General features: G+C 39.5%; 1 long non-coding RNA gene across 1 annotated transcript in view; it reads right to left on the bottom strand.

The window, feature by feature from the left end:
* The window catches only part of LOC116784976, a 40,612-nt gene extending 19,538 nt beyond the window's left edge, over nt 1–21,074 (bottom strand). The window contains exons 1-2 of the long non-coding RNA XR_004356330.1: nt 21,041–21,074; nt 13,747–13,906 (exon numbers count right to left, since the gene is read on the bottom strand). This is a non-coding gene — a long non-coding RNA (uncharacterized LOC116784976). The remainder of the gene's footprint in view (nt 1–13,746; nt 13,907–21,040) is intronic.
* Nucleotides 21,075–24,164: the final 3,090 nt, after the last annotated feature.

Genomic DNA, 24,164 nt, shown 5'->3' on the forward strand with positions numbered 1-24,164 from the left:
GGAAATACAATTAATGCTGTTTGTCCTTACTTCTAAATAGAGAAGACAAATGCTAAATAAGACCTAGATAAAACAGAATCCTTAATTCTCAGTTATTCTGTAGGTAATTCATAAATTTCTTAAAGCTACAGTTCAAGAATTTTGAAATATTGAGGGGCTTAAAATATTTCTATTCTAAAGTTTCCCATTGCATAAATTTTACAAGAGTACAGAGCTTATCTATAAAATCGAGACTCTTCTAAATGTTTCAGGTTAGATGCCCCAAAATGGGGACAGTGGAACAGGATCCCCAGGGAAGTGGTCACAGCACCAAACCTGTTGGAGTTCAAGAAGCATTTGGACAATGCTCTCAGGCACATGGTGTGATTCTTGGGGTGTCCTGTGCAGGACCAGGGGTTGTAGTCAATGATCTTGATGGGTCCCTTCCAACTCAGCGTGTTCTACGATTCTATGAAGTGACTACTTGTCACCACTGCTATATTTTTAGGACCTTATGCCTTTAAATTATGTTAATATAGTTTTATTTAGACTTCATCAAAAGCTTCTGCTAAGGGATAGCAGTTCTATCAATTTAGGACAGAAGGTTTTTAAGGCATTCTGCAAGGAACCATTCAGGTGCTAAGACTAGGAGAAAACAAATAAAAGAATGAGAAAAAATGTCCAGTTGAACTCCTTCCTCTGGGTATCTTGTGGCATCTTGTACAGTTGAAGAAAATAATACCATGTATGGTCTTGGGAGGAAAGTTGGTCTAATGTCCCCCTAGGAACTGCAGGACACAGGAAAGTTGATCTGTTATATTGTTGAAGTACAATCAGGATCAGGATGCAAAACTAAATTCTTGATCTTTGCAGAGTTTGGTGTGGGATTTTTGTGTCTCTTCATCACACTGATTTTACATTATTTTACAATGTACATTGCTTCAACATTAGCCCACACTCTTTGGTAATATTCACAATCCCAGCAGTTCCCTTCCTGGATTCTTGGTTTTCTCTTCCTTTTTACCTTCTACCTCTTTCTTGGTGGCCAGAGAGACCTGAGCTCTTTTCCCCAGTGAAACTGGGGAGATGTCTGTGCTCCTAGAGCTCAGAGAATACCCATTCAAACACATGGTCTCAGTTCCTCTTCCAGTTTTTCCAAGGAGGTTGGTGATTTAAGCATCACTTCTGGCATTAGGAAAAGGGAATTTTAAGTGGCCTGAAAGGAAAGAAGGCAGCACTTCAGTGAGACCAGTGAGCAAACACGTGCTCCCTGGAAGGCCTCCAGCCACCACTTACCCCAGAGCTGTTTCAAGAAGAGTGATGTCAGAACTCAGATCCAGAGTTCAAACTGTGTCTAATTATAATCAAGCAACATTATTGTGGAAAGCTTCTTCCAACTACATTTGGAAGACTTGTGAGGTAGACAATGCCTCCCTGAAAGTCTTCAGAGAATTTTGGCTCAACAAGGGGGTCAAAAACCAAAACATTGTATAACAACTCACCATCTGTTCTGCACTTTTAAATTCTGCCTCAGCAGAGAGAGGGAAGTGACATAAAGAGATGAAGATTTGAACTCAGTCTCAGAGTACACTATCATTTTTTTCTTGTTTGATTGTGTACTAAAACTGCCTGTAAAGTCAATAACTTCCTATGGCTTCACAGCAAAGCTGAAAGATTAAAAAAGAGCCATGGTCCTTTGAAGATGTAGAAGGCAGTAAGTGAGCAGGCTGAATCCTCTTTGGATTTGAAAGTCTATGCAGTGCTAACAGTTCTGCTTTAAGGTGTCAAAATTGCCTTAAATCTTTACTTTTGTTATATCCTGCTGCTACAGACATGTAGTAGAATTGGCCTGACTATTCCAAGCCATTAAGACAGCATCATTTTTCTTCCTGCATTTTTCTGAAACACAGCTGATTAGCACCTTTTTTTTTTTTAAATTTTTTTGGTTGTTCAATGCACAAACACTTTTAATTACTTTAACTAGAACAGCATGGCGATGTAATGTACATCATGTAACCCCACTAGATTTTACTGTGGTTAGTAACAACTCACAAACATGAAGTTCCAAACCAAATACTTAGACATCCCTTTGTTAGGCTATGAACTTCCCACTAAACTCAGTGCAAAGTCAGGAGTCTAAGAAAGACTTAGGAGCAGGAATGTTTTGCTGCTCTCTGTTTGGAAAACCATGTTAGTGTATTTTAAAGGAATGAGGGAAAAACAGGAGGGAGGAGGAGGCATGGCATGGGGTGAGATATGTCCCATGGCAGTGACCTGGCCAAGGTTTGCACACTAACTCAGTTACCACCACACTGAAACTCCTTGTCTGGGAGTTGGTGTTCTGTCCCCACTGTTGCAGCTCTTGGAGCTCCCAGGAACACAGGGCAAAGCTGAAGCCCTGATGCAGCATAAGCGAAAGGCCCAGGGCAGTCTGAGAGTTGAGCAGAAAGCACCTTCTGAAATAGTTCCTCCCCTTCACCAGTCTGGCTGTAAAGTCCAGTGGCTTAGTTAGACCATAATGAAGGACCTAAAACAGCCTTTTAGATATCAGTCTCAATAACAGGGAGTGTGAGATGGTAACTGATAGCTGAGGATAGCTTAAGGAGCCATTCCATACTGCCTACTTGCTGAGGAGGTGACTGCGCTTCAGCTTGGACCAGAGTCCAAAGAAGCAGTTAGTCAAGGCAGTTTCTGGGCTCAGTACCAAGCCAAACACGCACTATAGGCATCATAGGCTTTTGTTCCCTTGAGCATAAATTCTGCAGTGACAGCATCATCACCTTTTTCTCCTCCCCATCTACTTCGTTAGAGTTTTTCACAGAGCCAGTGAGCAAGTTTTTAAACTACAGTAAGATAGTTGCTCTTAACATTAATAAGAATGATTACTACATGCTCATTTATTACTCTCCAACAACAAAATGCATGGCCCCTTTCACTAAACCAGTCTCTTCCCATCACAGACATCCCTGACCTAGTGCTATGAATTTTTCAGCCTCCTACTGTGGCACCATAAAGAGCTATTCTGGGCTGCACAGACAGACATATTTTTAGCATCAGGTATCTTCCTCAAGAAACCTCTGCTGTCTCATGGGGATTGTTGAATTAGTTTGAGGTATAGCTTGAGTGTTGCCCCTGAGAAGACTCTAGTAGGTTTCTATCACAGATTAAACTGTGCTTTAAGCTCTAGGCAGCTAACTTAATGGAGGGCAGGGTATGGTAGATTGAAGCTCAAGTGTAGGTGACCTTCCAGCTCGTAAAACACTGAAGACTTGACTACCCCGTGCTAATACAAACACTCCTGTTGGCAGCACACGATCAGAGCTTCTGGCATACAGCTGCAGAGGCAGGGGGTGACTTGGTTTGGGGTGCTGACAGGGTCCCTGTTCCTGGCTGACCCTCCCAGTCACACTGCACAGACATCTGAGCTGCACAGCCATCAGTTCCTGGGCCACCATGGGTAAAGATGCCCTTTCTGGGCTAAATCATCATCAGTTTTAATTTGTCTTAAAACATGAAGTTATTAGTTATTTATATTAAGCCTTTCTTATTTGTTGGGCTAAAATGTCCTGAAATGGTAGGGCTTTAGTTTGGCTACTTGAGTTATCACTGCAATGAAAATGTTTTGCACAGATACAGAGAATGTAACAGCTGTCATATAAATGTAACAGTTACCATATAAATTTTTCTTTCTAACTTTTTTTAAGAGTTTTTTAAAGAAATATGACTTACACAACTCACTGTATCTCTTCATCCTCCTGTCTGTCTGTCAGTCTGTTTCCCTTCCTCAGTAACCTCTAGACATACTGAGTAACTTCGAACAAATCTGAAAATTGCTTCAGCGTCCTTGGTATTCTTCAGACAAGTTAAGAGAGACCTTCTTGAAGTTCTAACTGAGGACGAGACTGAAATAAGAGTTCCATTTTAAATAAAAATCAGTAGAATCATGTGCAAATATCAGTAGGAATTCAAACTTCGTAACTTCTGCTTTTTATGAAATTACTTGCTAGCATTACAAGTGACACGCACTGGGATATGTAAGGAATGATAAAAAAGAGTTAAGCATCCACTTAAGCATATGGAGCTTGACAAAGCAGTGATCAGGGGCAGGATGTGATAACCATATGCAAGTATCTAAAGCATTCAAATAACAGTGCAGGAGAGAAATCACAGAAGTAAAGAATGATTTGGATTGGAAAGGATCTTAAAGATCATCTAATTACAACTCCCCTACCATGAGCAGGGATACCTCCCACTAGGCCAGGTTGCTTAAAACCCCATCCAAATTGCCCTTAAACATTTCCAGGGATAGGGCACCCACAGCTTCTCTGGGCAACCTCTTCCAGTGCCTCACCACTTCAATTGTGAAAATTTCTTCCTAACATCTAATCTAAACCTACTCTCTTTCAGTTTAAAGCCATCAGCCCTTGTCCTATCACTATATTCACTTGCAAAAAGTTCCTCTTTATCTTTCTTGTAGGTACTGGAAGGTGCTATGAGGTATCCCTGGAGACTTCTCTTCTCCAGACTGAACAACCCCAACTCTCTCTGCCTGTCTTTGAAACCAATGTGGCTTCAGAGCTGACCAAGTTTGAACTCTTAATGGCAATCTACATAAACTTCTGCACCCCTCTGTGAAGCTGTTGGTCTCAGTAGGGAAGCACACTCATTTCACACAAGCAGGAGAGGAGCCCAGCATAACAGCTAATGCCGGTGCTAAAATTCACATCTGAAAGGGATCAGAATGACCGGAAACTGCACATTCTGGTCTAAAATCTGCTCACTCAGTAAGACATCTCTCCTTCACCCTAAAAACCTCACTTACAAAACAAAATTAATTTGACTCCTGAGACTGCTAGGAAAACCCAAGTAGTCAAATGCCACACACAAATGTGGTATAAAACCTTGAAAACATATAAAGTGATGGCTTTGACCTTCCTAGTGCGTGGTGCCAACTTCCCTGAGCTTTGTGACTTACTCCTGAGATGTAAAGTCAAGCCTCTCAGTCCCTTCCTGAGCACTAGTTTTGATTCATAATACAAATTCAATCCCAAAAACCAACATATTGCACATACAGCAACTTCCCCTCCTCACCAGATTTATTCTCTTCGAATAGTTCTGCCTAAATTCCACTTCAGGCTTCTGCACACTGGTTCTGTTTTGTCTGCCTGAGGTTAACTTTCTTAGTACTCTCTAGTATTCCTTCAGTCCAGGAGTATAATCCCCAAGGATTTAAAGATCTCTTTGCTATAGTGGTATTTCCAGTTTCTGACTGTGGAAGAAATATTGATGTGAGTTCCTTGAAACCCTTTCCCTATGAAGTGTCAATAATTACCATCTTGGCATACAGAAAGGAGACTTTGGCAGGTTGCCCAGTAACATCAAACAGGTCTGGAACAGTTACAAGAGCTCGGCTTTCTGTAACAGTACCTGACATGATTGTAAGAAATCACACAATTGACTTCTAGGAATTTGAAGAAAAGATATATTCCTTGATTAATTTTGATCAGCAACATAAGACCTATCCTTTTGATACTGGGTTAACAGAACTCAAACATAAACTAGGACTTCTTTCACTATGTATTTAAATTGCTTCTTCAGCTACAAAAGTGTGTTTTTCCTATTGGTTATGTTCACTAAAAAATGTCCTGACCAGAGCAGTCTTGATTTAATTTGGTAGTTCTGTGTGCTATGAGGTTTTAACTAAAGCTGTACAAAACTTTTCTTCAGCTCAAATTTTTTTTCTGAATTATTTTTTTGGTATTATGAGATTAAAAAAAAAAAAGGCAAGAATTACAAATTTAGGGGAAAAAAAAGAAACAAAGAAAAAGAAAGATGTAACTACCAGAATTAAATATGATTATAAACCACAGGAATCATTAGATCCAAGCCATGGTGTAGGTCAGTGTATACCATTTGGCCCAAAGGTCCTTTGAGAAGCACAAAAATTTGAGTTAACCTGACTCTGTTAGAAGGGCCAAACAGATTTACATTCAGCAAACCTCACTTTTTATCTATGCACCCACTGAGGTCTGAATTGCATCCTTATTAGAAGTTCTTTAAACACCACCATATTCACCATCCCAAGGGAAAGCAGTTTATCCCACTTATTTCAGCACCAATTCAGAGTAATCAGGTAAAAAAAAAATCCTCTGTTCAATCAATCCATGTTCAAATCAAACTTATAAATATACTCCAGGAACTATATTCCTCAGTGTCAAAATGTCTTTGCTTTTCCTTTTGGTTTTTCCTTTACTTTCCCAATACATTTTTTCATTTCTATTTCAACATTCCCAGTATATCTCTTTCTAAGACCATAACATAATCACTGAATTCCTAAAAATTATTTGAAACTCCAATACATGTCTGCAGCTTCATCAATGTGTTAGAAAGGAGACCATATAACATGCCAGTAACACATACAGACAGGAGATGAAGTAAGAGGAGTCAACAAGAAATAGCTAACAATAAACATAATTATGTATGGTACTGAAATACTCAATGAGAAAGAAGTCTGGCCATAACCCACTGGTCAGCTGGAAGGACTTTTTTTCCACCTTAAGGCCTTCCTAAAAGCAGCTAGAGAAACTGATGGGAAAAAAAAATCATATTTTATTTAGATAGATAGATAGATAGATATAGATATAGATATAGATATAGATATCTCCATATATATCCATGAGCTGTTCTGACTAGATTATTTCTTATATTTCTTCTTTATGGTCATTTCAGTAATTCTTAACAAAATCCCAAAATTCATTCAAACTCCCCAAGCACACAAAAATTCCTGTTACTAGTACTTAGTCAGCCCTAAAATAGACATTATACACCTACAGCTCAACTAGAGAAATCAGCAAGGAGGTAAAGAACTGCAAGAGAAAATTCTGTGAGAAAATGCAAGCAGAGCCGAAAACTGCTCTGTGACCCCCTGTGATGCCCCCTCCCATGGCCCTTATCAAGACTTCTCTACTTCTTTTCCCAGTTTACACATCCTCCCGTGTTCAGTAAACACAAAAAAGCCAAATATGTAAATGCAGAACTGAAAACAAAGGGCTACCAGGAAGTAAGAAATCACCATCTGGCACAAGTCACCATCGCTTGGCGGAAGTCACTTTGCGCTGGTGGATGAGCCAACTCTATGTTTCTGCTCTGGCAGTCAAGCGACCCTAGGATCCCACAACGTTCTTTCTTATTTCTACTCATTTCATTGCTGTCATATCTTTGTCAAATCCTTAAAAAAATCTGTTATTGTAAAACACTATTTAAAAACAGTATTTAAATAAAAATACCATACCAAAAGGACATTCAGGATATTCACTTTGTCACCAATTCCTTTGTATGGAGTGGTAGGATGGATACACACTCATCATGCTGACTGCCACCTTTATCGGCCCGTCATGAATGCTGTGCTACATGGCTCATACAGACTCATTAGTTAAATGGTTGTCAGTGAATCCTAGAGATCAAAACAGAATATGCAAGAAATCTGTTTATATAAATAAACTAGAGATCAGACACACAGGACACTACAAGAAAACTGGTTTCCATCTAGTAGAGATGGATTTGAATTTGTTTGTGTTACAGAAGAGTTACAGAGATCTAAGAAAAGTATTACAGTACGTACGACAACCAGCAAACAACTCTTCTCTTCAAAATATTTTTTAGAGTGCTACAATCTTGCTCACCCTCCTGTATGCCCTCTCAGTTTCTACAATACTCTATCCCAGCCAATAGGGAAATGTTTTGAATTAGTGATTAGATATTTTCCCTTAAAGCAGTGAGAGTTAGCACAATTGATTGTTCATATATCAGAATTGCTCAGCAGGAAGCTAAACTCTAAAAGCTTTTTGGTCAGAAGAAAGTCTTAGGCTTTGATCTTTGTATTTCCCAGTCTATCTGAGACAACTCATATAATACGAAGCAAAAGGAATGTGCCAAACACCGGTTACTGTAATGAAGAATCAGAGACAAATCAAACAGCTATGCCAGGGCATATGGAGCCTGTGCATTTCTCCAGTTCTTATCTGGAGCTGGGACAAAACTTGCAGAGTGTGGTACAGCTGATTCCCATCCTTTCTGGGCAGTAGTTCCTAGTCTCATTCCTAGAGACTTTTGTTTTCAGACTCCAGAGTCATTATTTCCATCTTTAAAGTACATTTTTAGTGATGTTCTGGGCTGAAAGGGGGCTGGAAACTCAGAGGGATGAAGTTTGTGTGATTTGTGACATGGAATTACCATCTCTCAGGGTAAAGAAATCTTTCTGAACGGGCTCATTTCTGTCTCTCTCTCTCTGAGGAGAGAATCTGCAAGGGAGGCAATGTAAGAGGCCTATTCACAAGCCCAGAAGCATCCTTTCAAACATTCACATTCAGAGAAAGGCTTATTAATTAATTAATTGCAGATTTGGCATTAGAAATGGAGGCACTCTGCAGGATTTGGGTGCACTGTGGAACAATACAAAGTTATAGCATGGCAGAAATACATGCACGTGTAGTCTAAATGGACCACATCAACTCCAACTGGGAGGTCTCAAAATGAGAACATTTCTGGAGATAGACCCTGCCATCAAACAGTTGTCTGCCAAAAAGTAAGCTCCACCAAGACTCCCCAGCCAATTTCTACCCAAGTCACCTACATCAGGCCTCATTTTATCTGTCCAGCCATCACCCATTAGCAACGTTCCCATCTCTCCTCAGAGCTGTCCCTGCATTCTGTCTCTCTCTCTGACATGGTCCAGAAGCTCACGAGCATTTCAGTGTTGACTTCCAGTTTCATCTGTCATTTTTGTCATGAAGTGACTTCTGTTCTTAGGACTGATCTATTCACATGAGCTATGTCTAAACTTTTATTTCTGTATCAGTTCATTTTTTATAGTTTATTTCTACAGAGTCCAACAACCTAGTCTTCATAAAATTCTACCAGGATAAAAAGTGCTTATGTGGATTTTAGCTTATTCACATATCTTTATCTGCAGCTCTATTGTTATGCAAAACATGAATGGATGAATCCTTACTGCTGCAGGTATATTTTCTCCCACAATATGGTCCTTTTTTAAAAAATTTCTTTCATTCATTTCTTAAAAAAAAACCCTTCTTGATATTAACTTCAGGGCACATCTGTTAATCCCGTGTCAACTCCATTATTGTCAATTACCTTACAAAAACTAGATTTTAAGATGAAAAATAGAAATATTCATCATGTCATTTTATAACTCACCATGTGCTTATTCAGACCAAAGCACTGATTTCAAAATCACAGCAAGCAACTAAGACATAATTAAACTTTTATCCCTGCAGATCTTGAGAGATATATATTTCCTGTTAAAAAAAAAATAAAAGGAAACAAAATAATTTTCTATAGTGGGAAGTTTTAGTTCTATTTGATGTAAGAGCAGGAAGAAATATTTTCTTACAAGTATGAGACATGACAAAGAAGAAATTTAAGAAGGCAAGCAAGTTTTGGTTCAGGATTTTCACAATCAATACTTTATTTTGCAAAACGCTTTGAGATTTTCCCATACTTTGCTTCATTTTTCCACTAACTTGTATGTTAGAATAAGAATACAACTGATCTGCTTCAGTGTTAAAGAAAAGTTTTCCATCTGGGACAAACTTAGCTAAATACATCTACCCTTTTTCCAGCACAGTGGTCAGCTGCATAAATACCATATTTTTATTCCTGAGCCACCTGTGACCCTTTCCATGCTGCAAACAACACCAGCTGGTGAAATAAGCACCTTGGATAATCATTTGAGACAATCCTTTTGCCCACATTTATAAGTGGACTTTTCTTGTTAAGATCCCTTAGCCTAGATCTCATGGAAAATGGGAACAGAAGCCAGGTACCAAGAAACTGTTTCAAGGCTGTCTATAAGGAGTATATTACTAACTACATCAGTCAAAGGCTTCCAAAGCCAGTACTTCCATTCTGCCCATCGCAGCTTCAACTCCACTGATAATCTGCCCTGGGTCATCTCCCAGACAAAAATGCATGTGATTTTTTTTTTTTGATGCTGAGGCCTTGATACCTTACTGCAGCCTTTAAATGCCAACAAGATCAGTGGTGGACTCTGCAAGTCCAAGCACCACTTATGGGAGGACAAACAGGATCTTTAAGTATAAACTAAATATTACTATTCAACAGAAACTAATCATACTCAAACAGTGCTTATCCAGGATTCTACCTATATAAAGTGCTTTCAGCTCATGTGTACCAACATGTGAAATCTCACAACTCAGAATCAGTGCTTGACTCCTCACTCTGTAGGAATCCCAGGAGAGAGCACAAGACCAGTGTCCTAGCACCCTGGCACTGCATATTCTGCTTCTGCAGGAGCTAAAGAGCCAGGTCTTCTCAAGTCCAAAGCAGATAAAGCTTTTTTCATGTGAAAGTCGTACCTATACTTTGCTGCAGTTGTTCTCCCCATAGGCAAGGAACTAACTCATTCACATGAAAAGTAAGTGTCCCTCTGACTGAGCCACTGACCATCCTTGCAATTACCAACTGGTTGCAAACAGCATAGTTTAACTCAGCCCACTCCAAGCTCTTCAGACCTGTGTGTGTATATTGTCTCACCTACTTTTAAAAGACCATGGAGAAGACTCCTCTGGAACCAACTGCAGAGATGGACCATAAAGGAAAATAATTAGGTCAAGACAAGGCTATTAACTACTGTGAGGACAGGCTGAACACACAGCAAAATATAAGGCTTGGAGGAAACCTTATGCACTTCATTCCAGGGTGCAAGCTCCATCCTTTATAGCAGACACTGCCACTGAGAAGTGAATCAAATCAAAACCAGTCTGTATTTATCCTCTTTCTTCCTAAGTCTTTATGTACTGTTGTGTCTCATCACTTCCCTCCTTCACTACCTAGCATGTCCTATTGTTCTTATTTGTCAAGCTACCTAATTAGTTTGGGGCCAGATCAACAGATTACTCATGATAGGAGGCTAAGCAAATCACCCATGAATAAGTGTTTACTGGATCAATCCCTTAGACTGTCAGCTCTTCTGAGCAAAGACTGTGCTTTGTTATTCACATGCAGAGTAGTCTGTACACCAAGTGTGTTATATACATAATTCATTTAAAAATAATAATGGTCCACTAAGAACGAATAACATGCCAGCAGGAAAGTTCACTGACTTTACTACCATCAGGAAGTCAGAACTGTTCACACACAGCTGAGGCTCAGAAAACCAAATGGATGATAAGGCAAAGTTTTAAGGCAAAGGACCAAGAGGAAGAAGAGCTGCAGTGCTACTCCCAGCACTGCCATAAAAAAAATTGTCAGAACAAATCTTCAGAACTCTTTGTGCCCCAAATTCTGAATAAATAATAATAATACCAAAGGGGTAAGTATTCTCCTACTCTTACTTGATATACTCAAGGGTAAGCAAGAACTTGGAAATAGGAGGACAACATAATGTATATTAAATATATGTAATATGTAGTTGCATAATAGCACACTTTTCAATGTAAGACACCATATTGGGTTTATTATTTATAGATGATATCTCAAAATCTACAACATAGCCTATACTTAAAGGAAATAGACACTTCTGCGTACCAGTGCATGCAATGTGTGTAACTGTCATGTGAGCTACACGTTGACACAGACAATTTACATTTACAGAACACAGACAGTACACTAGAAGAGAAAATGTTTTATGTTAAAGTATAAATCTATGACATTGACCTTTCTGGTTCACCATTTAATCCGGCCCTGACCCTGCAGCAAATATTCATGACTAGCATGACCTCCAGGCTTTTCTCTCGCACCCAGTTGTACCTAAGAGTCAGAGAATTAACCCTTTCACAAACCAATGTTTTGAGGGAGCTGTCTCCTCCTCTAACTATTATGCCAGTGTCTTTTTGTTTTTCACTTTGCCATCTACAATAGCCTGGCTATTCTTCTTCCATATTTAAAAACCTTTATGCAAATCAAGCTGGTAGCACAGCAACCTAAAGTTCTTGCATTAATGCAGAGTATTATTCACATATAAAAATTCCATTTAAATCCCATTAAGGTTATGACATAAATCCAAACAAACTAGAAAATGCACAGTTAAGGTGGAAAACTGACATATGTCTTCCAGTCTCTTAGCAGAAGAAAGCAGAATAAGAAACCTATTAGTGTGTCACCCAGTTGGAGCAAGGCAGAGAAGCACATATGTTACCTCCCTGCCTTTTAACTGTTCATTCTATTGCATCTGGGATTTCTTTGTTTTATTTTTGCTTAATGGCCATGTCCCAATGTCAGGAGTCCTGGAAGACAGTTTTTGTCTGTAAATACTTCTGGACAATATTCATTCTGAAGGACAAGAGAGGCAGCCTACTATAAAACAGCTGTAAGCTGGGGAAAATCAGATTAGCATTTTATATTTTTCTAGGGGTGTTTCTGGCAGATAGTAAAAACCAATGACACATATGACCCTGTTTTGCAAGTGTCCCAATTAGCAGCACTACTGCTGCAATCTGTAGGCACCTGCTTTTGTTCTCACATGTACCTCTCTTTGAATTCCTGACACTTCATAGTAATGAACTACACCGCAAGGTCTTGAAAAAGACCAGAATTAAAACACTCTCAGTTTGGCTGAGCTGAAGGAATGGATGTAGGCACCACTGTCTTTTGGATAATCCACTACATCTGCTGAGGATCTGGATTACAGCAGTAGCTCGTGCTGTGTATACCTGCATAAGAACATGGATCTCTCTACCTATTATGCATAAATAAAGTTTGACCCTGTAGCCCTGTAAGAAGGATAAGGGGAAAGGGGAAAGGTTGATTGGGATTTTAGCTGCATTAGTTGAGCTACAGATGCTGTAGTTAGTTGTGAATTTTCAATCAGAATCAAGTCCAGAGTATGTGCTACTCCATATGTTTGTCATACAGGCAAGTACTGCATAGTGGAAAGTGTGGGGTTTATTCTTTTTTTTTTAGGGTTGAATGAAACTTGATTGCAGTTTATCTTCTTTTTGGTAGTGATAAGTGTACAGAAACAAGCTGGCTCAGTCAGTGAAGCTGTTGTCTTGACTAGAATCCCAAGTTTGATTTGAATTAGCCATTCGTAAGACCGACATACATATGTACACACACAGGCACACACACAAAGCTTTGAAGAGGTTCCATCTGTTTTTGTGTAAGACTGGGTGATAATTAGGAAAAGTGGAAATATCTCATGTTCTGTGTTTGTGACCTGACATGTCTTCCTTCATGTTGTCATTGAACACTTCCATACTAAACAAAACTGGTATTAATTGGGGATTTAGTAGAATTGAGGATTAAGTTTTAGAGAGAGGGTGAATTTTTTTCAATTTAGAGTAGATTTTCTTTCTTCTCTGCCTTGAAGAAGTTATTTTTCCCTTCCTCTGTTCTAAGCAAACATTCTACAAATTATACCTTGAATAAGACACATCACAGACTTCCATGGAAACAGCAGTCAGCATGAGGAAAGAGTGGAAAGTGCTCAAGGTGACAAGAATACCTTCTGCAGCACCATCATAAGATACAAGCTGAACCCTAGCAAGTACAGAAGAAGTTGACATAACAGTACAAAGCTCAACAAGATCACAACAATTGGAAGAGAAGAAACATATGTGCCCAAAGCCATCTTTTCCTGCCAATTATTGAATCCTTGACAAATGACAAATATTCAGGGTCTATTTTGGATGAACCTTCAGGGAAGATTGAGAGAACAGTTTAAATTGCCAGCGTCTTCTTGGACACTTTACATTTCAGATTAATAAATAAATGTAATTAGACAAATACCTGTGAAGAATGAGAGGTGCCTACAGGCACGTATTGTACTAAAGTTCACAGGAGATGCTTTTAGCCTTTGTCCTCAGAGGCCTCTTTCAAATCGTGTTGAACTGCTGTAGAAGTCAGGTCTTCACCGGGTTGTGAAGAAAAATGGCTTACATGGCCAACACTGAAAAACAGAGAGATGAAATATATAAGTAACTATCAACTTTGTGGACAGTTATATTCTCAAGAAGACTTTTCTAGAGAAGCAAGATTTGTTTTTACTATTATAGTATTCTTACTCTCTTCAACATCCAAGTGCTCATTCCTATTCCATCTTTCCTTTTCCCATTTCTAAATATTTATGCATTCTCACCCAGAGATTTCTACAGAGTTCTGACACTACAACATACTCTTCCACCTAGGATTCCTAGCAGTACTTTTCCTCAGTTTCACCTTATTCACAGCTCAGCTCCTGCTCCATGGTTCATGTCTTCCCATTGTATATGTTCCTTCCTCATCAAATATAAGATTGTCGTTCACAATTGTCATTTCCACTGCTGCTCCTTCTAGGTGAGCATTTGCTGCTGAAACCAAATACTTATTGCATTTGCTCCTGATGTTTACAATCCTTCCTTCTGCACCCACAACTCTGCTCCTCTCCTTTACCCAACTATCCTCTTTTCTTGAAATCTTTTTTTAAAAACAACATAGTGACAGTGGTAACAGCCCAGTTTTGACCTTTCATCTGGAAGAGTCAGTGTGTTTCAATTACACATCTCTCAAATTTTTAAGGGTATCAGTCTGCAGTGACAAGAACCAGTATCGTCTAGTTTTCAATGCCAAGCCTGCAGCTCAAAGTCCAGAAATAGAAGGATTGAGGCAGTATGTCTTAATAGATCTCTCTAGGTATAGGTAGGATGACGTCAAAGGTTTGCAGCTCACTCTGCTCCAACCTTGCTGACATCCGTGCCATCTAATCAAATTTGTCACCCAGTCAGATGTGCTACTTGAACTCATCTTGTGCTTTCTCACAAATCTGAATCAACTCAAAGAAACCAGGTAGCTTAAATACTGGGGTCCAGAGATGGAGGGACTTTTAGGATGACTCATTTTGATATAAATGGAAGAAGAAGCTCTTACCCAAGGAGCTCAGTCAGAAGATAAAGCAGAATAGGCTCCTTAGGAAGGGGATGTTGTTTGCATGGCCCAAGGTTTCAGTTCTACACACCTCCTCTGCATGTGTGAGTGGTTCTATTGAATTATCAAGCATTCAAGTGCAGGACTGATTTATTTTTTTAAGCAAGTAAAAGGCTAAGTGATTTGATCAAGGCCACAAATCAGCATGCCAGAGACAGGACTATTATAACATGCTAGTAAGCCAGTCAGATTGAAAGCTTAAACTCTGGAAACAGGAGTCACCTTTTGTATATTTGAAATGTACCCAGCATGACAGAACTCAGTCAGTCCTCACTGATGTTTCTGAGTAGCAGCTTAATGCAGGCAGTAAATGTCATGTAGACTAGTGAGCATGGGACCATCTACAGTTTTTTTAAAAACTCTTGGGATCATAAAAACATCAAAGTTTGAACAGAATAAGGTGGGTATTCTCCTAAATGTCTCAAGCTACTTTCCTGGATCAATCAAGTAAAAAACATACCCTGCTAAGAAAGCTTTTCCATATCAAAATATTTCTTTCAGATTGTTCCCTTTACAACTGTCAGTGACACCATAGAATTTGAAGCATAAAGAGGAAGTTATGCAGAGTAGCTATTGTGAGAGGAAATAAAGGTGGACAGAAGAAGTTTATCATGAATAAACTTAAGAGGTGTATGAAATCTCTTCATCTGTAAGGACCCCAGAATTGTGCTAATTATGAGGATTAACATGCTTCCTGAACATAACAATAGGTTATGTCAGCTGCTGGAGAGATATGGTGCACCCACTCAGACATTAAAGTGCAGCCTGCAGATTGCTTACACATGGAGTCTTGAAATAAATGCAGGTGTCTTAACTGGCACAGTGAAAACACTAGTCTATCAGGAGGGAAGAGGCATGAGGCAATATCTCATGTCCAAGATTGTATCTAAAACCAAACATATATACTCTCGGTAAGCTGTAAGAAGAGCTTCATTTCTGTCACATCTGATCATCTTCAAAAATAGCATCAGTTAACCTTATTAGTTTCTGGATCAGTTGTTCCCATCCTCTCTACCACTTACTTAAAAGATATAATAATTTTGTGGAAAAATTGTGGGGGTTCAGTTCCTCCCGGGCTACCTTCTGCTTTGTTTACCTCAGTGAAGGATTGGTTGAATGATAAAAAGGGTCACATAAATATGCATACATTTCCTGGCAGAAAAAAAAGCTTCACAAATAGGTGGGCAAACCCTGTACAGCCTTATCCTGTTGCCAGCTGTCCAAACACCACTTCACTTCTGAAGGACTAAGTTTCTGTATTGTTTGCTGAAACTTAGGCCCAAACATATCAGAAAAGAGTCTCAGGAAATGAAATTCAGTGCACATTCTCCTGTTCTGATATTCTTTTAAGTAACACTGCCTCAGGATACATTAGTTTCATTATCTCTGTGTCTATAATAAGATCCTAGTGCATGACAGCCAAAGATTGCCATTTATCCTTCCTCAATGACATGTTTCATTTTGGTTGGTGGAAAGGGTATGTTATGTGAGCCACAGCCCTGTAATTCCTACTCAGCATCATATCATGGACGTGACATTTGGCCCTGAATCCTTCCCATGAGAGGAGGGCTATTGTACTGATTCAGAATAAATATTGCTGACTCCTTCAACAAATAGAAAGTTTCACTTTTAGCTGAACTGCTCTACACAGTACATTTCTTAGGGGGAAAAAAGCTTAAAGAATTATTTTGGAGAAAACTACATTTTTTAGTTTTCACTTTTGAGAAGTGTATTTCCATACAGATCAGGAATTCTTCTTGGATCTAAAACATACATTTTGCAATAAGAACAAATAACTAAGTATCAGCTTATTGCTGTGCACCAGTTCTGGCTTGTTTGAAACTTTAATCTTTATGATGAAGGCTTAAAAAACTAGACTCAGTTTCTCCGTTATTGGTTTCCACAACATTTATGAAGAGTATTAAATGAAAAAGAGCAAGAACCAGAGTGCCTACTCAAGATGTTTGCATTAAACATTACAGCACCTTACCCTCAGCTTTAATTAATCCCAAATTAGCATCTCCACACAGTCAACGAAGAGATATGGCCATCTCCAAAGAGACACTCAGAAGCCTAGTGCTGTGTGGAGGGCTCAGTAAAGTGGTCAGTAAGAAATAGTGAGGAGTATCTGTTGTTTGGTTGAGGACATTTGATATATGATTTAAGGCTGCTTCAATTATGTGCTTCCAGCTAGAATGTACCCAGACCTGAAAACTCCTCTAAGCACTCAGCAGTGGTGAAATTTAGGGATCACGAGCTAGAAGTGGGAAATCTTCTGAGTAACTGCACTTGCTGATAACTCTCTACAGGCACCTGCACCATTTGTGTGCCAAAAAAAAAAAAAAAAGGCAGAAGATCATACTTTTAAGATGGAGCTGGTTCTTTCTATAATGGAAAGATTATAGTAGGTGTTTTTCTGAGATTTCAGAGGACTTCACTCAGTGATGCAGCAGACCACTTCCTATTTACTGGGGGCTTGTGCTTTCTGAGACACACTTAATATCAACACCACATCACAGACAAATTTTAGTGTTTTAAAGTCTTTCCACCTTCTTATTCTAGAGCATCACACATATATGGGCTATCTAGCTCAGCTTCACTGTTGAAGGGTTTGTCTCAGCTGTCTGTGCAGAGGCAGCTGCAGAAAAGATGGTGAGAACACAGTGAGATCCATATAAATTGCAGTTATCACTGAAGTTTTTCAGTGTACAGGACTGCTAGGGCCTTTGAATATCTACTCTGGTAGGTAGTCTGTGCTGAATTTCTTTCTGAAAGTGATGTCAGTGAGTTACCGTGTCTGTGGGAGGGGCAGGGCAGCCACTTTGGAATGGCACTATCAATCCCATTGACAGCACTGTCCCACCCCGCAGTGCCTGATCTTGCACATGGATTCATAGGAGACACTGTGATAATGATCTTCCACTCTTCTTTCTACATATCCCCTTAGTCTGTCTGGTGTAGTGTCAAAATGAAAAACCAATGGTGTGCAACTGAGGAAAAATGTTTTAATTGGTATCAAACATGTGGAAGAAAATTATGTAGAGGAGTATCCCATGCACATTCCTCTCAAACGGATTTTTAAACACTCTGTGGAAGAATGCAGCATAACTTGCATATTTTTTGCCAGTCACCTGAGGCTGGTAGAACTTATAAAAAATAATAGAATCATTTACAGGTTGGAAAGGCCTGTAAAATCATCAAGTCCAACAGTTAACCTCACACTGCCATGTTCTCCACTAAACCGTATCCACAGGTATCATATCTATATGTTTTTTGAATACTTCCAGGGATGGTGATTCCACCACTTCCCTAGGCAGCTTGTGTAGCTGACCAGAAAGCAATCTCCTGTGAGTTTATTTCAAAAATTTGAGTACCTTCATGCAGAACATACTGTGATGCAGTAGTTGATGCAAGATACAATGAATAAAATGTTAACATCAGTGGTGAGGGAGAGAGAAATATTCTTTTGATTAAACATCCCCGTAAATGTAGTCACTTTTGCTGAACCTTATATTCATTGATGAGAATAATAATTATGAGGTCACAAATCATCTTATCCTACAGATGACACCTAAAACCAGTAAAAATAATCTCTCCCTAAAAATGTCTTTTTCTCTCTGTAGAGGATAAAGACATTCTATGGTGACTATAATCCCTAAATGATTATCATATCAATGTTTAAAGCTAGGTGGAGAGAAGCTCACCCTCTCTTTTAGCTCAGGTCAGCTAACCAGAATTTCAAGTAGCACTTTGACTCCCCTGTATGACTTCGTACAATTCTGTTCTCTTTCCACCAGTTCTTTGAGTGTCTGCAGAAATTTCCTTTAGTCAAGTCAAAAAACAGCCTCTCTACAGCCCTTGATGATTACATCTTTATAATGTTCATCATGAAGCAACATAAAGTATCCTACCATATTTGCTTGACCATTCATGAAATTGTGAAAGGACACAGCTGTGCTGGTATGTTACTATTATATTACTCTCCAGGAGCAGGATCAGTAGGGCTACCTTATACACAGTCCCTTCTGTCTATACTACTTCCAGTCACACGTAGTCTTTTCACAGTCAGACTGTTTCTTCTTAATGATTTACATTTCATATCAGCTTGTTAACATACTACTGCAAAGCATTTGGTAAGAATCTATATAATAACAAATGCTTTGTTTCAGACACCTTGATTAAAATTTGTAAGATGATATTGATTACATTCCTAGTAAAAACTGACAGCATGGTTGAATTACATACAACATGTTGTGTCAGGTTGCCTGTGCATTGCAAATAAGAGAAAAAAAATCTGGACAACTTGCATTTTTCCCTATGTATTTTCTTAAATTTTGTTTGATACTCTTTAGAAGTATTTTGCCTAATCAGAACATTATACCCATCAATCCTGAAATAAACATTGCTGGCTGATCTGTGTTTTCTCTCTTTTACAAATGCAGGAGGATGAAGTGTACAAGCAGCGATCTAACAGTCTCCAGGCAGCTATTCTGCCCCCAGGAGAATAGCAGCAGCATCTGTCCCTTGGAGGACTGACACTCCCACGCTCAGCTCTGCTATGGCCCTCACCAAGGCCACTAGCTGTGAGCTAAGCTCTGGGCCACATGCAGGCATAAGGGTTGTATTATCCAGCTCCCCTCCCCAGTATCACAGCTATCCCCGCTCATATCCTTTTCTTATATTACCTCTGTATTTCCCATAATTTGCCAGACTGTTTCATGGCTATATGCAGGTCCATTTCCCTTTCCCACCTTCCAGCAACTCACTGCTTTCTAGGTCCAGGCTTCCTCAGCCTCTTTGTCACCCTCAGCCCAGTGGTAGTCTCTGTCTACGCCTCCTCTCCTTCTTGATGTTTTTGTCCAGCCAGAAGAAATCATGTCAGTTTACTCATCCAGCAATAAGTAATTCTGCTTGTCCTGGACAAGAAGATTTTTCCCATCTTTCTCTCCTCTCCTCATATAGTAAATATTTGCATAATATGTTAAGTATGTGGGGAAACCTTGAGATTTGGTTCAATGCCTTTTGGATAAACACCTGAAAAGCTCAACTGTTTGTGCAAACCTTAATCCAAACAATCTGATTCCTGAGTTAATGGGCTGGAAATCTTGTGAGAACAGGTTGTCTCACAGTACAAGATTTCTCGTAAATTTTGCTTCTGTTATTGAATGGTAGTAGAGTGAAAATAACTTCTTGCACTATTTCAACACTTCTTTTTAGGGATTCAGGACAAGGGGGGAAGAAAGTTACCCAGACTTTTCTAAAACTTACAGAAGTATCAGTCATCTTAAACTGATGTTTCAGATGAGAACTCAGAATGGGAGATTACAACATCCAAGCCAATTCAGCTGTTCTTTTATAGCAGTGTTCACCCACTTTATTGATATGCATCAGGTATTGGTAAAATAATACACTACATACTCTGACTGACTGCCTAATAGGAATCTGTCAAACTATGAATGCTATAACAGTCACATAATAATAACACAGCACTACTGAAGGTAATAAATTACATACTTGCCACCATCCCTCATGTATTCTATACGGATCATGGAGTTATGGTTATTGGTTGCAGTGTGTATTACCAGGTCCCAGGGTCACCAGAACAGAGTTAAATGATGTAAGGGAGTAAGTGAAATGATGATCTATGTTCAAAACCAGCACTAGCCTTGGTACCTATTTACCTCATGCAATATGTTTATATACTAAGTGTGAATAATCAGGTTCCCTGAAAAGGAAGAGAAAATTGACAATGCCAGGGGCAGAATAGCACTTTCCATTTATCGATAATTTTGGATCGAAAACCTTATTTATTTTTGTAGGTGCTGCAGGTTGTGGAGGATCACTTAGATTTGGCAAAGTTTCTCACACAAATCTGTAAGACTTCCTATCCAGTAGGATATTTATTTTCCTCACCAAAGTTCATCTGTGATCACCATGTGGAAAGAAAGTATTCCGGTAGCTCCGTGTGCCACTCTCAGGTAACAGCTGAGCCCCAGACCAAAGGCCATAATAATCTTAGCTTTTTGTTACTGCTATTGCTCCTACTTGAGCAAAAGGAGTTATTTCTTTTGATTTAGACAATGTAGCATTTGTGCTTTAGTTTGAAGTATCATCCACTTACATTTTATTCATAAATCCTTTCAACTTCATTCCATCTCCACACTTCAGCATACTGCATATCCACAGATTTGGTAAACCTCAAAGATAATGCTGAGATATCATAACTTATGCTCCAGGGGAGACTGAGAATGGAATACACAGTGGCTCTGTACAATCAGGGACTGTTTCCAGATTCACCAGGGAAGATTGTTCTGGATAGGGAAAAACAAACATAAAATTGTATTGTTACATAAAATTGTATTGTAAAAATTCCCAATTACATAAATGAATGATATTTTAGACTGTACATGGATTTATAGACTATTTAGGATTGACTGATACAACTATCAGCCACATACTGTCAGCAAGTTATGTATCTCTTGGTGTCAGCAAAAAAAAAAAAAAAAAAAAAAAAAGAGGGTGTTACTTTTACATCTGAGATGAAATTGTGTTGTATTTTCAAAGCAGATGTCATCTCAGGAAAAATTATGCTTAGGCAGAAGTTTTCATGTGAATAATTTTCTGCTGGGCAACCTATCGTTTGGATTTCTTTTAAGTATTTATATAAACCTGAGGATTTCTAAGACCAGCTATAATGCTGGGGGAAAAACCAGGAAAATAGAAACAGCCTAGAGCCCAAGTACCCCACCTTAAAGGATCCCTAACTCCAGATCTCATTTGTTCTTTTACCTGTTTAGGTAACAGGTAAACACATTAAACAAGTTATGTTCTCTGTCCCCTCTGCCCCCAACATATACATTGTGTACAATCACACCTCTGGAAAGCATCAGCAAGGCTTCGTGAGAACAACTGGACAAACTGGGCAATAATATCACTTCTCTTTTTAGGCATTCAATTTGTCTCATATTTATTGTAGTGTGTGCCTTTAATGCTTTCTGTTTCTGCCCTGCTGTGTGTAAGGCCAGACACATCTCTGTACCAAATGCTGACCCATGTCATTTGTGCCCTCCATCTGAAAACAATGAGGTGCTCAGGTGTAATTGTACGGAATTTGAACAATAATCCTGGCTTTCTCCTGAAAATGAACAGTAGTGCATGAAAGGTAATATACCCCTATTCTGCTGAGTGCAGAGCTCTGAAAGGTCACACTGGGATAGAGACTGTGAATTGTTTGGAAAATAGCCAATTTGATTACAATGGGCAATTCTGAGCTTACAGTTTGCTTGTGTCTATCCTGCCTAAAGTGGTATCATTTGTAATAAAAACTGTATTGTAGAAGTACTGTGGAAGAGACTGCAATCTCAATTGCTATTCTACTGAAGAATCAGAATGGGGACTTAAATATCAAAACCGAGACACAACCTGTTCAACATTGTCTACAGCAGGGACATTCAGAGCAAGTTCAGAAGCATTACATAGATATTAACACATACCTGCTAAACAGTCGCAATTAAAGCAGTTTGGGGATGAAATGAACATTAAAAGCTACTGTCAAATTTCTAAGTATCATTTTCATTTTTACAAATACAAAATTCAAAACAGACAGAATCCAAGGCATTTCTTTGCTCTCACTGTCTAGGTGTAGGACCCGTCACTCTCCTGGGACTTACCATGTGCTTTCCTGTTAACGCAGTGGCTAACATGAACAATTCAAATTCACACACAACAACAGTACCTCGGGCGATTCAAGTCCTCCTTTCCTCATTGCAAGAAATGGTGGGATTCAAAAATCTCACCTTCTCATGGTTAGACCCAGCTATTTGGTCAGTCTTGTATGTAGACTGAAATTCCATGTCTTTTTATGACAATACTACTGGTTTTTCCTGTAATTCCCCAATGTGAGGCATTGTTGTTAGGGCCACTATAAATAAATGAGTTTTCCCAGATATACTCTGTTTGTTCTGGACGTGTTTCAAGATTATGCTATATTTGCCTAGGGTTTGCAGTCATTTGGTAAGTCTAACACACATCCACTGGGGTGCACATGCTCAGCAGGTCTGACACCTTTAGAAATATGGCAGCCCTAATTATAGGTTCTTGCAGATGGTTGCTTACAGATTGAAGCTCCCTCTCAATTCCTTGCATATTTATAAGTGTCTGATTAATGAATAACCATAGGTAGTGGACTGCAATTGGAACTGCAAAGGATTTGCAAATGACCCTAGTAATTTTAGAGGAGGCCACATCAACCTGTTCTGAGTCCCCTCGATTAATTTACTCATACTGGTAAGCTACAGTGTGATCAGAGCTGCTCCCCACAATGGCCTGGTGTGATGGCTGCATAATGCACTAATAAAGTATTAGCATGTGATTCCCTAATGGAAATCAAATTTTTCTGGCTAAATAACAGGGTTGAATGTACCAACTTAATAGCAAGGGAAAAAAAAAACAAAACAAAACAAACAAAAAATCCCCCCTGTAGTGGTTTGGACTTTGTTTTCCCCCAGAGGATAAGAAAAGTGGTAGACCCCAAGGGGTGGAAACCCTTGGAAGTTTTGAAATTCTGTCCAATGAGCGCTCCTACAAAAATGTAAACATACCACAACCAAACGGAAGAGAAGAGTTGTAGTTTTGGGGGTTAGAAGAAGGTAGCCATGTTGTGAGCCACGAGAGGAAGGGGCTCTGAGCTCCTCGGGGCCTCTGCCTCCCCCCCCAGCCCCAGCTGGGGGCTACAGAGACTTGGAACAGTGTTAAGCTGGACTATGTGTCTGTAGCTGTGAGCTGGAGGATGTTTTCCATCGTGAGTGAGCAGAGACAGAGCAGAAGCGGCGGCAGCGTCCAGAGGTTATGGCTAAAAGCCAACTGATAAGGCCTGAACCAGGGAAGCAGCAGAAACAGCATGCAGCTAAGGAAGACTCAGAGCTGCTCAAGGCAAGGTAGAGAACCGGCAGCAGAGAACAGAACTAAGTTTCTACAGAGAGAAATCTTGGGAGTAAGGACTGCAAAACTCCCCTAAACCTCGTTGGAGATCCCTCCAAAAATGGAGGGAGATGGACTCTTACTGATTAGAAGTCCTAAATGCGTAAAGGAGCTAAGGAGCTCAGTCGTCCTGAGAGCTCAGCCAGGACGGTGTGTGGAGGTTGACCTTGAGGCCCTCCCTTGCTGCAAGCTACAAAGAAGCTCGCAGCCTGAGACAGGGCACAGAGGCCCTGCAAGGAGCCTGAATCTCCTGGAGATACCAGACC

This window comes from Chiroxiphia lanceolata, chromosome 3 (assembly GCF_009829145.1).
Source record: "Chiroxiphia lanceolata isolate bChiLan1 chromosome 3, bChiLan1.pri, whole genome shotgun sequence".
NCBI lineage: Eukaryota > Metazoa > Chordata > Aves > Passeriformes > Pipridae > Chiroxiphia > Chiroxiphia lanceolata.